At 33.2% G+C, this 14,795-nt stretch overlaps 1 protein-coding gene across 2 annotated transcripts in view; it reads left to right on the plus strand.

The window, feature by feature from the left end:
- The window catches only part of LOC106622168 (tight junction-associated protein 1), a 135,479-nt gene that overhangs the window by 5,920 nt on the left and 114,764 nt on the right, over positions 1–14,795 (plus strand). The gene's annotated exons all lie outside the window — the stretch shown is intronic.

Below are 14,795 nucleotides of genomic sequence, written 5' to 3' on the forward strand. Positions count from 1 at the left end.
GTTTTGTAACAACCATAGATATCGTAGGTTGCTTCAGGCGTTTTCGCAATGTCTGGTTAGCAACCGTCTGAAGGTCTTGGTCGAGTTAACCAGAACTTAACTGACAGATGATTGCTTACCAGATATTGAGAAAACGGCGCTTAATACGACTATGTTGAGTTAATCAGAACTTAACAGAATATATAATGATATAGCACACATCCTGAGAACAAGTATTTCTAGCTTTTCCTCATGCACTATGAACATGGTTGAAATTAGATCATAATCACCCCCACTCATCATATAACGGTTATATTGAAAACCATTAGCTCATTAAATAAATACGTCAGAAGTATTAAACTGCACAGCCAGGATGGTGCTTAAGGTATTCTTGAGAATCGGAGTAAACATTTAACAATAGGCGTCACACCTCCCACTTTTAGCTCAAATTATATACCTCAGGAATTACTAGACCAATTTCAATGAAATGACATGATAATATCTTAATATTCCTATGTCACATCGAACTAAAACTACGCCTATTTCTCATATATCGTAATTTTGAATTCCATTTACAATGTACAAATTAAGCATCCATAAAATTATCGGAATAAAACTTTCTACAAATATAAGTAGAAAACCTAACCTAACCTATAGCGGTTTTAACAAATACTTGTATAACAACTCTGTCGTGAAATTAACCACTAGAGTAGTAAAATACTTTAAAATAAAATTAGTATAAGTTCTAGTCCTTTTCTTACTAGTTTAATTTAACTGGTGAACTTATGATTGCTAACTGTTTTGAGGTTTTGCTACTCGGAAGAAATGCAAGCAAGCCACATATTCACTACTCTCTCTTGCATATTTGTAGTTCACTGTAGCCAACATTCGCGCTTCAGTTGCATAAATTTGCATACTGTACAAATTTGTGTTCCTTTTTATTTTATTTATCTTGGCGAACATGCATATTGTATTTAAGTAAGCGTGTTTATTTTTATGCGAAGCTTTTGTTGGTGGAGGTCAGTGAAGTGTCAAAGAATTCAGAATGACATCAACAAAAAAATATGTTGATTTCATATGTTTTGTTGCACGGATAAATGAACACACATATGTATATTTTGAAAGGATTTTTGAATAAGCGGATTTGGTTTGTATTCATATACAATTACGCAAATAAATAAAGGAGAATATTGGAAATAAAAATAACACCAGCTTATAATTACCGTAAAAAATGCACATTCGAGACTTACTTTGTTTGTATACATTTGAAATTAGCAATGTGCTTGAGATAGGAGTTATTCGATAAAACATTATATAAATAATCTAATTTATTGCTTTAAATTCGAAAAAAAAAGATTTTTCGTTAAGATCCGTATGACCTTCTTTATTAACGTCTTAATTCTAACTCAACTACATTCTTTCCTTAAGCTAAAAGATAACTTATTCTATTTGTTATTACCCCAAATTTGTATAATGCTGATTCGTTGATGTGGCGTCAACAATTAGCCTTTAACCGGGTGCGTGTGCAAGTGTTATTGCGGAAGCAACGTATTCAGTTATATCAACCGGATTATGTTTCATATGCAACTTTATAGCTTTTGTTATATTAATTTATATATTTATTAAAATCTGCACTTTTTTTGTGAATATTGCGTATTTCGTTGACTCGTTCGAAGCTCCACAAAGGAATTTTGTGGATCTCTTACCCTTTGCTTTCGATATATGTTTTAGTCTTTTACCTGTTTTCTATATGCCACTGATCTGATACCAATCTAAACTAGTGGGTGCTATGATCGTCGCTTTCCTTGAATAATATTCCATATGGTGTTCTCAAGACGTCAAAATGTTTTCAACATGCCTTTATGTTAGTTATACTCATCTGGAGTAGGCTGTGATTAATTGAAGACGATATGAACGAATAATAAATTTAATTTATCTATCGAATATAAAAAAAAACAAGTAAGTAAGCGCTAAGTTCGGGTGTAACCGAACACTTCATACTCACAATTTACTTGCAACTTGCAAGGGTGGAAGCTGGGGAAATACCTTCAAGCGCTAAACTATTAAACCATGGATTTGTTAGAATAACGGAAATTATTATACCATATGTAGCATAATATAATTTCACATACTTTCGGCATTAAATTAAAGTCTATCCAATATTATACCTTCAGTTAATTTTGCTAAGATATCTTACATATTGACCGATATATACGGTAAAATTTCTACCGGAAGTTTCAAAATATTATGTGGATGGGAGATAGATATAGTATTGACTCGATTTTATATATTTTTGGCATTACTACATATTATTAACAGAAACAGATGCCCTCTGAGTTTCGTTAAGGTACTTTACATACCGTATTTGAAATATTGACCCGATTTAACTCATTTTGATATACAGACATATGATTATTTCGGTAAAAAGTCAGCCAAAGGCTGGTATCAAGGGGCTTGAATAGTTATGGTCCGATTTTGACAATTTTTAGACCTAAGATGACATACTTTAAAGGCAATATTCGTACAAATTTTTATCCCTAAATATTATTAAGTGCTGGAAAGTGTGGAGTAGGTCTGGAGATATGCGATTGCATCTAAATGTGGGCTGTGCCACGCCCATCGTCCAATTTTGACACCTGCTCCTATAAAGCCCTCTTGTGCCATTTTGGATGTAAAACTTAACTTCTCCTATATTCACGCTGACTCAAAAGGGGTTGATATGATTTGTCCTTTGCAAATTTGTGTGATATACGAGGTGTGTTCAAAGAAAAAGGTGAATTTCGCATGTTTTTAAAAAGTAGGTATTTATTCATCAATATCTTGTTTGCCCCCTTCAACTTAATCCCCCTTTGGATATAATCCACTTGTGCCAACGCTTTTTCCAATCCCCGAAGCACTTCCGAAATGCGCTTTTCGGTATGGCTATCATCTCTTTCTTCGGTTCTGACTTGATATTATCATTTGTGGCCGGATCCCAATCGGAAATAAGGAAAAGACTTTTTCCGAATTTCAATAAAGTATATTACACTTCATCAACAATTTCGATAAAAAGTTCGCGATAGGAACTGAGGTCCAGATATTCGATAGCTGGGGGCTTGAACAGTTGTAGCTTTGACTATTTTGGGTCATAAGGGGGCATACCTCAAAGGCACTATTTGAGCAAAGTTTTATTCGGATACATTGGTTCTTGATTTGTATACTGGAAAGTGAAATAATTATATGAAATTTAAAATTGTGTTATGTGGGAAGTAGGCGGGATATTTGTTCGATTCAGCCCATTTTCCCACTGTAATGTGGGAAGATAGAGATAATATTATCTGCCGAGTTTGGTTAAAATCGGTTAAGTAGGTACCGATTAGATATGAATTTTGACCTAAATGTGAGCGTTGTCACGTCTATTGTCTTAATTTGACATAGCGCATTTAGTTATTGATTTATCGCCCTTTTAGTACTTTGTAAGAACACCGTTATATAGGGAGAGGACGGAGCTAGCATCTGATTTCACTCATTTTCATACTGTTCGTAGGAGTTTTTATAGGATTTGTCATAAGCTGTTTTGGTTATTCTAACTTTAGTGGTAGGCGGGACTACACCTATTTCATCAAAATTTTATACCACAGTTACTGCTTGTTACTGCAAACCCCTGTACCAAATTACAGTACTTAGTTATGACATTATATAGGTTTTCGAATAATGGCGTTTTGTGGACGTGGCAGTGATCCGATTACGCCTATCTGCGAACTTGTCCTCACTTTTTTTTGGCAAGGAACAAGTGTACTAAGTTTCAAGGTATCTCAATTTTTACTCAAGTTATCGCTCTCACGGACGGACAGGCGGACAGACAGACAGTCACTAGGATTTCAACTCGTCTCGTCAACCTGATTATTTATATACATATAACTGCAAACAATCGTTAGTTGAACAAAACTATTATACTCTATAGCAACATGTTGCAACAATATATCAAATATAATAATTTAATTAGAATTTAAACCAAAAACTATTTCTGGTCAATATTTTTAAAGCGTGTAAAATTTAAGAAATTAAAATTGGTAAGCAACTTCTGTTAAAACAAATTTCTACTTTATGACTTTATAAACCTGTTTTTTAATCCTTCACAATATGTAGCACAGAATTCAATATTTTTGGGCACCTAACGGCAGTTTGTAACATCTAAAACTAATCAAGATAGTTATAATGTTATATATTGGGCCTATAACTATATTCGTCCAGTTTTTTTTATTAATGTGAACGTTTATTTTAGAAAAGCATGTACAATGGATTTATAACATTTTTCAATCCATACTAGAAGGACTGTGCCGACTTGGCGGCTAAGAATGAATGAATGATGTGAACCGGTATCCAGTGAGAGCGTTCCGTATTGACCGGAAGAAAAGGGCAAGGTATAGGCTATAAGGCGGGTGCGGCAAAAATTCCTAGCCACTATTTTCCAAATAGTTTTTAAACGGCCTTACAACATGAGGGAGAGCGTTGTCATGATGGAAAATCACTGCTTCCTGTCTAGTCGCGAATTCCGGTTTTAGACGCTCATAATACAGTAGCACTTTTTGATACATAGCATTACCAAATAAATATTCGTCTTTGTCGTTGATTTGGCTGGTTGGCCAGGTTTTGCATATGATATTTTGCATCTATTGTTGTCATAATGGATCCATTTTTACACATGTTACGTCAAAATAACCACTTTTAAATCCTGCAAACCACTTTTGGGGTTCGTTTTATAACTTCTGCTTATATATATTACATATATAATTAATACTATTATTTTGTTAGTCAAGTTGATTTTAATAATATATGTTTCAGCATTTAAGTTACATTTAAGACAGTGTTCTATGCACCATACCTATATCTATATTCTCTACGCTACTTATACATACATAAGTATTTTTGGAGTTCCTCATATTGCTGTTATAAAGTAAATTGTTGGTAATAAAGCATGCGCACATCGATTAAACATCCCGAACCATATTATAAAACTTTTCTCCACGCTCCTGCTCATATTTTAAGTATTTCCAGTAAATTTGGAGATTTTGTTTTAAATTTGTGACTTCCTTTACGTATCATTGCGAATATTTGAGAGGTGCTGTGAACGAAGTCATTCTGTGCAGAGAGAGTGTTGTTTCGAGGTACCGATTAGTTGTTTTTTGTTTTGATTCATTATTCTGTCGATTTCTAATTACAAATGTAATATCTGAACGAAAATATTAGCAATAAAACGTTAAAGTGCATGAGTAAGTGTGAGATATTACATTGTCCTATGTTTAAACTTTTTTCGTTTTATTGATTTCAATTTAGACATTGATTGCTTTTACCGCGATTAATGACTTTACCAATACTCGGTTGGTAGCATTTGTCACTTTCACTACATTAAGTCGTTTATTTTTATTGTGTCGGTACGTGTGTTCAGAAAAGGTGTTCATGAAAATATAATTTTGGTAATTTATTCTGGTTCTCTATTTCGGTTTTCGGTAAAATAGAAACTTTTGCATTTTAATTTACAAAAATCGATTTATTTCTGATCATCTCTCTCTCTTTGTTAAGAACTCGTTTCCATGCTCTTTTCAATTGCCCTTCTATAATTTCAAGGAGTGGATTAAAAATGCCTAAAAACTTCAACCGGATGTTCTATTCATAATTACAATAAGCCGAAATTGATTTTCAAAAATTTTTGACGATATAAAGACGTTACTTTATTCGTAGGCACTCTTCTAGTACATAAGAAATCAGTAAATTTTAGTTGTTTTATTTTTTATTATCTCTTAAAGTACATCAAGTAGTTATACAAGAGTTGCTTTCGAGTGATAAAAAAGTAATTACTTTCTATAGTCAATCCCAGTAGAGTCCAGACATTGATGGTCAACGTTTTTACTTCATCTTGCTACATATAAACATTAACTTTATTTCCAGCGAGTTGTAATTGCTCAATGCCTGAGTGGCCGTTTATTTTCGACCTCTACTCCAACGTTTTTGTTACTTCATCATCAAACGTGATGCAAACAAATTGCGTATCACTGTCATCACCTTTGATTAATTCGATTATAAAACATGTAAGGAAGTGTGTGAAAATAGTTGAAATCGGGTGGCAACTCCGCCCACTCCCCATATAACGGTACTGTTAAAAACTACTAAAAGCGCTATAAATCAAGCACTACATTACGACATTAAATTTTATCTCTGGGATGGTATGAGATGAGTGGGCGTGGCACAGATTCTTGAGATCTGCTTAACCGATTTCAACCAAATTCAGTGCATAACGTTCTTTTCATATTTCTATATTATATTGCGAAAATGGGCTAAATCGGACTACAACCACGCCTATTTCCCATATAACACCATTTTCAATTCTATCTGATTCTTTCACTTTCCACTATGCATATAAAGCAGCAATGATTATATCAGGGTAAAAATTTGCGTGAATAATACGTTTAAAGTGACCAAAAATTGTCTAAATCGAACTAAAACTGGTTAAGCCCCTAAGTACTAAATATGTGGACCCCAGTGAATATAGTTGACCTTCTACCGAAAATATCAGCCAATTCACAAAGAAATCTCAAATTAGCTCTTCATACCAAGTTTTGTTGAACCGAAGAATGTGGGAAAAAGTTAAACGTACTAACATAATTAGTCATTGACCGCTTTCGATCTCCTTTGGTGACATAGCAATACAAATCAGGATTAATATGTATTATAGGTATATGTTGTTAAGATCACTTTTTTAATGAATCATTGCAATAGCGTATTAAGTGACGAAATTTAAAATCGGAACTAAATTCTCTAATATAACTAGAGCAATTATGAGCACACATTTTCTGCATATTTGAAGTTAAGATAAAAACCGAGGTGTATACCGTTCTTCGTTATCTTTACATAAACTATACTTAGTTCTCAAATAGCGACTACTAATATATTGGTATCGGTTTATAGTTCTAGATCTTCCAGTATTCTGTTGTAGAAAACTGAATACTTTATTCTATTGTACGAAATTCAATTAGTATATAATATAAAAAATCGAATGACGAATATATTCATATATGATTATATAATATTTTTAAAAGCTCAACTCATAACCTCACTTGAATAACGTGTTTTTTTTAGACGTGTGGCTTTCAATGAGCCAATACTTTTTTTCGGAGTTGGTCTGTTCGAGCGCTGTTACTTGATTTATATTCAGTTTGGTTTGCCATTTCATAATAAAGAGATTTACTCCCAAACAACGTTTGCAAATCGTGCAAATTTATTACCGAAACGAAATGGCCACCAAACCCGATTTACACGAGAAAATTTTGCTCACTTTGGTTGAATGGGTACGTTAATAAACAAAATTGTCGCATTTGGAGTGATAATAATGCACAAGCCATTGTTGAATCTTGAAAATCAGATGTCGAAAAAAACACTATAAGGATTTAAATTGAAATACAAACCATGTATGTGGTAATTTTACGAGATATTGTGACAAAACTTTGTTACCCATATTCCAACGCTTTTAGTTCCCTGAGCATTTTGTTATAATTTATTTATTAACAATTCGTAAGAGACTTAATATGCACTACTCAAGTTCATAGGCTCAGCCTGTATCTAGAAAATGTGTAAGCGCGTTTATTATTTCATATTAAGTACATTATATCAGACTCAGCTATGAAATACCACAGTATAAGGTTTAATGTAATTCAGACTCAACGAAACACATATACACCTAAATAATATGTCATTAACACACATCCCTAATGTATCACACACTTGTGTTAATAACCCTTAAATACACCATAATATCAATATTATTTGTTCACTCGGTTCTAATGAGACTGGAAGTAGAACGATTTTTAGAACCATTCACAAGGCTATGTTGCTGTTGTTTATATATTTTTGTTGGTCATAAAATACGTAAATTGATAATTAACATCCTCGACGATGACCATGCACCTATCGTCATTTCATTTCGTGATATAAGTAAATATTCGCAAGTGTGTGCAGGTATTGAAATTAGATTCAGCAATAGAAAGTATATGTACCTATGTGTATCATTTGTGTACAAGGTATATGCAATTATATGCGCCATGTGTGGACAATGTAATATAAAAGAAAATTAGAAGTTAAAACAAGTAAGGAAAGGCTAAGTTCGGATGTAACCGAACATTTTATACTCTCGCAAAGTCAAAAGTATACTCGTTTTAGATTTCTTTGTGAATCATGTCGCCTTGTTCTATGTTGACCGATATTTTCGATAAAAAGTCAACTATAGGCATTGGGGTCCACATATTCAGTACCTAGGGGCTTGAACAGTTTTGGTTCAATTTAGATAATTTTGTTTGATTTGCATACTGGAAAGTGAAAAATCAGATGGAATTTAAAATTATGTTATGTGGGAAATAGGCGTGGTTGTAATCCGATTTCGCCCATTTTCGTACTATAATATAGAAATATAAGAAGAATGTTATGTGCCGAATTTGGTTGAAATCCGTTAAGCAGATCCCAAGATATGGGTTTTCACCTAAAAGTGGGTGGTGCCACACCCATTATCTAATTTTGAACGTGGTTACTATAAAATCATCTTATACCATCCCAGAGATAAAATTTAATGTCTTTGGCTTGTTTAGTGCTTGATTTATCGCGTTTTTAGTAGTTTTTAACAGTACCGTTATATGGGGAGTGGGCGGGGTTGTCACCCGATTTCACCCATTTCCACACCGTCGATAGAGATGCTAAAAACATTTATTCCCAGTGAATTATTGTTATTATAGCTTCAGTGATATAGGAGATATGCACATTAAACTTATTAGGGCGGAGCCACACCCACTTAAAAAAAAACAATTTAACTGCAGATGCCCCTCCCTAATGTAATCCTGTATGCCAAATAAGAGTCTTGTATCTTGTTGTGGGGCTTAGTTATGGCAGTTTATTTGTTTTTGATTAATGGCGTTTTTTGGGCGTGGCAGTGGTCCGATTACGCCCATCTGCAATACCAACCCTCTTACGGTACCAAGAAACATGTGTACCAAGTTTCATAAAGATATCTCAATTTTTACTCAAGTTAAAGCTTGCACAAACGGACGGACGGACGGACAGACAGTCACCCGGATTTCAACCCGTCTCTTTATCCTGATCATTTATTTATATTTATATAACCCTATATTTAACTCAATTAGTTTTAGGTGATACAAACAACCGTTAGGTGAACAAAACTTTTATACTCTGTAGCAACAGGTTGCGAGAGTATAAAAACTATAAATACTCGAAGGTAATGGAAACAAAACACAATGACTATGCAGTCAACATCTTTAATCAGAGCAGAAACAGCTCCCCCACAACCTATTGCTCAGGTATCAGTCTTGAGGTACAATTTCTCTAGTTAATAGAGCGATCCATCAGTTTATTGGACTTTGCCATGGAAAACTCAACGATTAAAAAATGTTTCTATACGGAACTTAGTGCAGTATTAGGTGAGACAAGCAAAAAACTCTGCGGTTCGAAAAAATATACCAGTTTACAACTAGAAATTCCTACAGGACTAGTGGCGATTATATATTTTTATAATACGATGTTTTACTTAACATATAGGTGTGTTCCATAATCCAACTGTTATTTTCAGCCTTCTCTTTGAATTATTTGGGTTTCTGACAAATATCTGACATTTGCTGGCTTATTAAATATCAATAAGCTTGTAAAGAAAAAAGACAGTCAGCTGACTAGTTGGCTCGACCTAGTGGAAATGTAGTTTACAACAGGATTTGATACAACTGATACAAATACAAAATATTCCTACATCCTATATAATAAAATAATATGTTTGAAGGTTCGGTAGTCTTCAATTCAATATATTTGTTTTTCGGGCAATACCATTTACCAGATATCTAATAAAACGTCACAAAAACGTTAACTTCGCCTTAATCGAAGCACAGTTGCATTTCTTATTGCATAAAAGTGTATAAAAAGACTTTATCTTTATATGGAAGTTATATGCTATAGTGGTTCGATCTGAACGATTTCTTTGGCGATTGTAACTTGTATCATAATCTACAAAAAGTTCGTGAAAATATCTTATCAAATAAAAAAAATGTCCATACAAGAACTTTATTTGAATTGGTCAGTTTGTATGGCAGCTCTATTCTATAGTGGTATGATATCGCAAATGTGTGCAACATTTTAAAACGATATCTTAAAAACTGATGGACTGGTTCGAGTACATACAGACAGATAGACGGAAAGACAGATAAACTTGGCTAAATCGACTCAGTTTATCACGATGCTCATTTATACGTATATAGGGTTTTTGAGGTTTCCTTCTGAGAGTTACAAACTTCGGAACAAACTTAATATATTCAGGGTATAAAAATAATCATTGTGAAACGAAAATATAATATTTTCCGTACATAATACTTTTTATTAGTAAATTAATATTGCTGTTAATTAAAAATGGTAACGCAAAATAAGTGAGTGACACATTGACTGTCGGTAAATTTATATGATTTATATGAAATATAGTGACACATTGACTGTCGGTAAATTTATATGAATTCATTTCAAAAAATTACAAAAAACTTTTCCTCTCAGATGCTTACCTCCAAGAACTTTCCTTCATCTGTTTGAAGTTAGATTGAAAAGATGCTAGAAATGGTTGGGTGCTTTTCTGCTTCAACATTTATAAATGTATTCCTACTTACTATATATAAATATATACATATAGTTGTCCACAAAATAATAGGAGTGCCAATATGAAATATATATTTGGATGCATAACTTTTCTGGATCACACGTAAATGACGTGGTATACTACAAAAGCAGTACACATAACGGGATATTGATAAGGACAGACGAAACAAATTATGAATGTGATGATTGTTATACTCATTCAGCTTTGCTAGTTCTCTGTGACCCTTGTAATTGCTTTTCACAAGTAGAATTCCATAATCTAGAAGCAATTTGAATTAGTTTTTACTAATTTAATCATTGGATTTTTCTTCAGTGGGTAGAGTAGTGTAGAAAACTACAAACAAGTAAAGAAGGGCTAAGTTCGGGTGTAACTTGCAAGGGTCAAAGCCGACTAAATGCCTTCAGGTGTTGGTAATATTAAAAAATGAAGCGAAAGGTTCAACTTTATAACTCGACGAAATCGTGAATGGATTACAATTAATTTCCCGTCAGCCTAAAATCATTGGGGCAAAGAAATGGAAGGGCTGATTGCATTAATTTTTGACATTGCTCAGGTATACTTGAGAACTCATATTCAAGTAGTTTTATAAATATATGAATAAAAATATATACCATATATGGAGTAAAGTCAGCCGGACGTTTTAAAATCGTGAATATCAGTTATATGGGGCCTAAGGCAAGTTTCCGCCCGAGTTTATCCATTTTCGGCACAAAGATAGACTGATTGTAGAAAAACACGCTCTTTCAATTTTAATAAACTAACTTTCACATTGGCCGATAAATATGGTATAAAGTCGACTGGAAGTTTGAAAATCTTTATATTAGGTATATGGGGGCTAAGGAAAGTATTGACCCGATTCAACCCATTTGTGACGGGAGGGTATATTAATATCAAAGCAACATTTTCCACGCATTTTAATAAAATATCTCACAGATTGACCGATATTTTCGGCAGAAAGTTAGCCATACTCAATGGGGTCCACATATTTGGCGGCTGGGTTCTTCAAAAGTTATGATCCGATTTAGACAAAGTTTTTTTCGGTTACAACGCTTGGTTCTTGATTTGTATACTGGAAAATAAAAGAATCAGATGGAATTTAAAATTGCATTATAAGGGAAGTAGGCGTGGTTTTTTTCTGATTTCGCATAGTTTCACACAGTAATGTAGAAATGTCAAAGTAGGTGCCCTTTGCGACTGCAATCTTCTGTACCAAAGTACAGTTTTATATCTTAATTTAGTGCATAGTTATGGAATTTTATATGTTTTCGATAATTGGCGTTTTGTGGGCGTGGCAGTAATCCAATTACGCCCATCTACGAACTCGTCCTTATTTTTTTGCCAAGGAATACGTGTACAAAGTGTCATGAATATATCTTATTGTTTACTTAAGTAACAGCTTGCACGGACAGACACTTACCCGGATTTCCAAAAAAAAAATTTTATTTCAGCATCAAAATGTTCAATAATACAATTTTTCAATCGTTTGCAATGTAAAATATAAATATTTGGTGATTTAAATGACAATTTATAGTGAAATTAATTTATTTAACAATTTAACTTAAGAATTCCATACCACTTCAACTTAAAGTTTCTGTATCTCAAAGAGTATTAATATTATCGGTTTGGTGGCAAAGACTTTTTTGTAGGAAATTAAATTTCCTACAATTTTGTTATCAACAATTTTTCTGTATCTATCTGAGTTATAAAATTATAAAGAAAAAAAATCAAGTTTTACGTGTATTTTATATGGGAAATCGTTACAGGCCTAGGTCTAGTACTTAATATTAAAATTAAAGTCCCAAATTTTTAGGGAATTTTTTTTTTGGTATTTCCAACAAAATTTCACCATGGGATCGAAAAAAAAAGTTCAAAAAAAAAGCAGTCTAATATACATACATAACTCCATATCTAACTTGAATATTTGTAAGAGATAAAAATACTGTTATACTCTGTAGCAGTGAATAAACACGTCTTGGATCAAGTGGGATATGTCAAAATATTAGATGAGGTAATGTTACCACATGCCTCATGGAATATAACATTTATATGGGTATACAAAGAAGTGAAGGATGTACAAAGAAGTGGTCTGGTCAAAAGGATTTGAGGTTATGTAACAGTCTGTTCAGTCTCCTGACCTCAAATCCATAAAAACCTTCATATCTGAATGAAAAAAAAGTGTTATTGAACGAAAACTAACCAATTCGAGTGATTTTCGGCAGTTAGTAAAAGAGATTTGGGAAAGATTAACATTTTAACAATGCCAGGATCTCATACACTCTATTTAGAGGAAGTGTGATGATCTATTAAAGAAACCAAAGCTATTCAAAGAAATATGAATTATTTTAATATTCAGTAAAGGTTTGAATTCATTTTTATTTAAACTTTTTCGTACTACATATAATACTTCTATTTTTTACGCGGAACTATTTTTTGTGGAAAGCTGTACATGCCTTTTAATATATATTTTATTATACCTAAATTATTTAAAAAATATTCGGTCCATCAACTAGAACATAAGCTGTTGGGTTTCAAGCACCATCGAGATCTAAGTGCGATATCCCGAAGAAAAACGCTCATGTAGTCCTATATAATTAAACCTAGCATTGTGGAGTACACCGCCCAATAATTCTCGTTTATTTTATTTGTGAATACAATATTGTTATTGTGCGCTACGTTATTAGTTTTTGATGTTTTTACAATTTTCTCATTTCATGGTGAATTGAACTGCTTAACGTTTGTTTCGGTTCTATTTGCTTTATTGTGATTTTCCTTAACATTATTGCAACCTTCGCTTGCCATTTACTATTGCCGAAATGGCGCCAATTTTATGGACAAGGCAGTTGACCTCCATCTGGAATGATATTGAGTGGTGTCATTCAAACACACACACACACACATCACACCTAGGCAAATATATAGTCTTGAAGTGAATAGGATAAATCATAAGCGTGCACACATAGCATATAAGTTATTTATTTTGCTGCCCTCTAACTGGTTTATGTAGTACATAATTTTTTCAATCGACAGGAAGAATTGTACGTTATTAATAAACAGCCACCCCGGTGTCCAGTTTCCAATTTCACTTCTAATATTCACGCAATAACTCAATTGCCTCGCCTTTGTTTATTTATTGCTGATTGAATTTTACTCCACACATACATATGTACATTGCACTGTTTGGCTTCTGTGTATCACTCTCGGAAGAAAATATCGATTTGTTTTTATCACAATCTTATTGACCTCTACGCTCATAATGTACAGTAATTTCATTAATTGCTTTGCACCTTTTTATGCTGTAGGAAATTTACATCAAGAGAAGTAAGGAAGTTCTAAGTTCGGGTGTAACCGAACATTTTATACTCTCGCAACTTGCAAGGATCAAAGCCCGGGAAATTATTTTAGAAGGTGTTGGTAAATTTTTATATTAAAGGAAGTATTGATACGATTCAACTAATTTTTGACACAAAGACATTCTATTATCGAGAGTTTCATTTATTTATTTTATTATATGAATTTAAATTATATATCTTACACATTGACCGATATTTTCGGTAAAAAGTCAACCATAGGCACTGGGGTCCACATATTCAGCCTATCTATTGGCTTGAACAGTTTTGGTTCAACTTAGACAATTTTTGGTCACAAGGTGGCATACTTTAAACGCATTATTCACGCAAAATTTTACCCCGATACAATCATTGTTGCTTGATTTTCATAGTGGAAAGTGAAAGAATCAGATAGAATCTAAAATTGTGTTATACGGGAAGTAGGCGTGTTTGTTATCCGAATTGGCCCATTTTTGCACAGTAACATAGAAATAGAGAAGAATGTTATGTACCGTTTGGTTGAAATCGGTTAAGCAGATCGCAAGATATGGGGTTTCACCTAAAAGTGGGCGGTTCCTATAAAGTCATCTCATACCGTCTCAGAGATAAATTTCATGTTTTTGGCGTGTTTAGTGCTTGATTTATCGCGCTTTCAGTAGTTTTTAACAGTACCGTTATATGGCTTCACTCATTTTCACACTGTCGATTTCTATAAACACTTGCTCTCAGTGAATTTTGTTGTGTAGTTTTAGCGGCTTAGGCGACATGCACATTAAATCTATTAGGGAAAGATATCTCAATTTTTACTCAAATTACAGCTT

Source organism: Bactrocera oleae, chromosome 6 (genome assembly GCF_042242935.1).
Source record: "Bactrocera oleae isolate idBacOlea1 chromosome 6, idBacOlea1, whole genome shotgun sequence".
NCBI classification, from domain to species: Eukaryota; Metazoa; Arthropoda; class Insecta; order Diptera; family Tephritidae; genus Bactrocera; species Bactrocera oleae.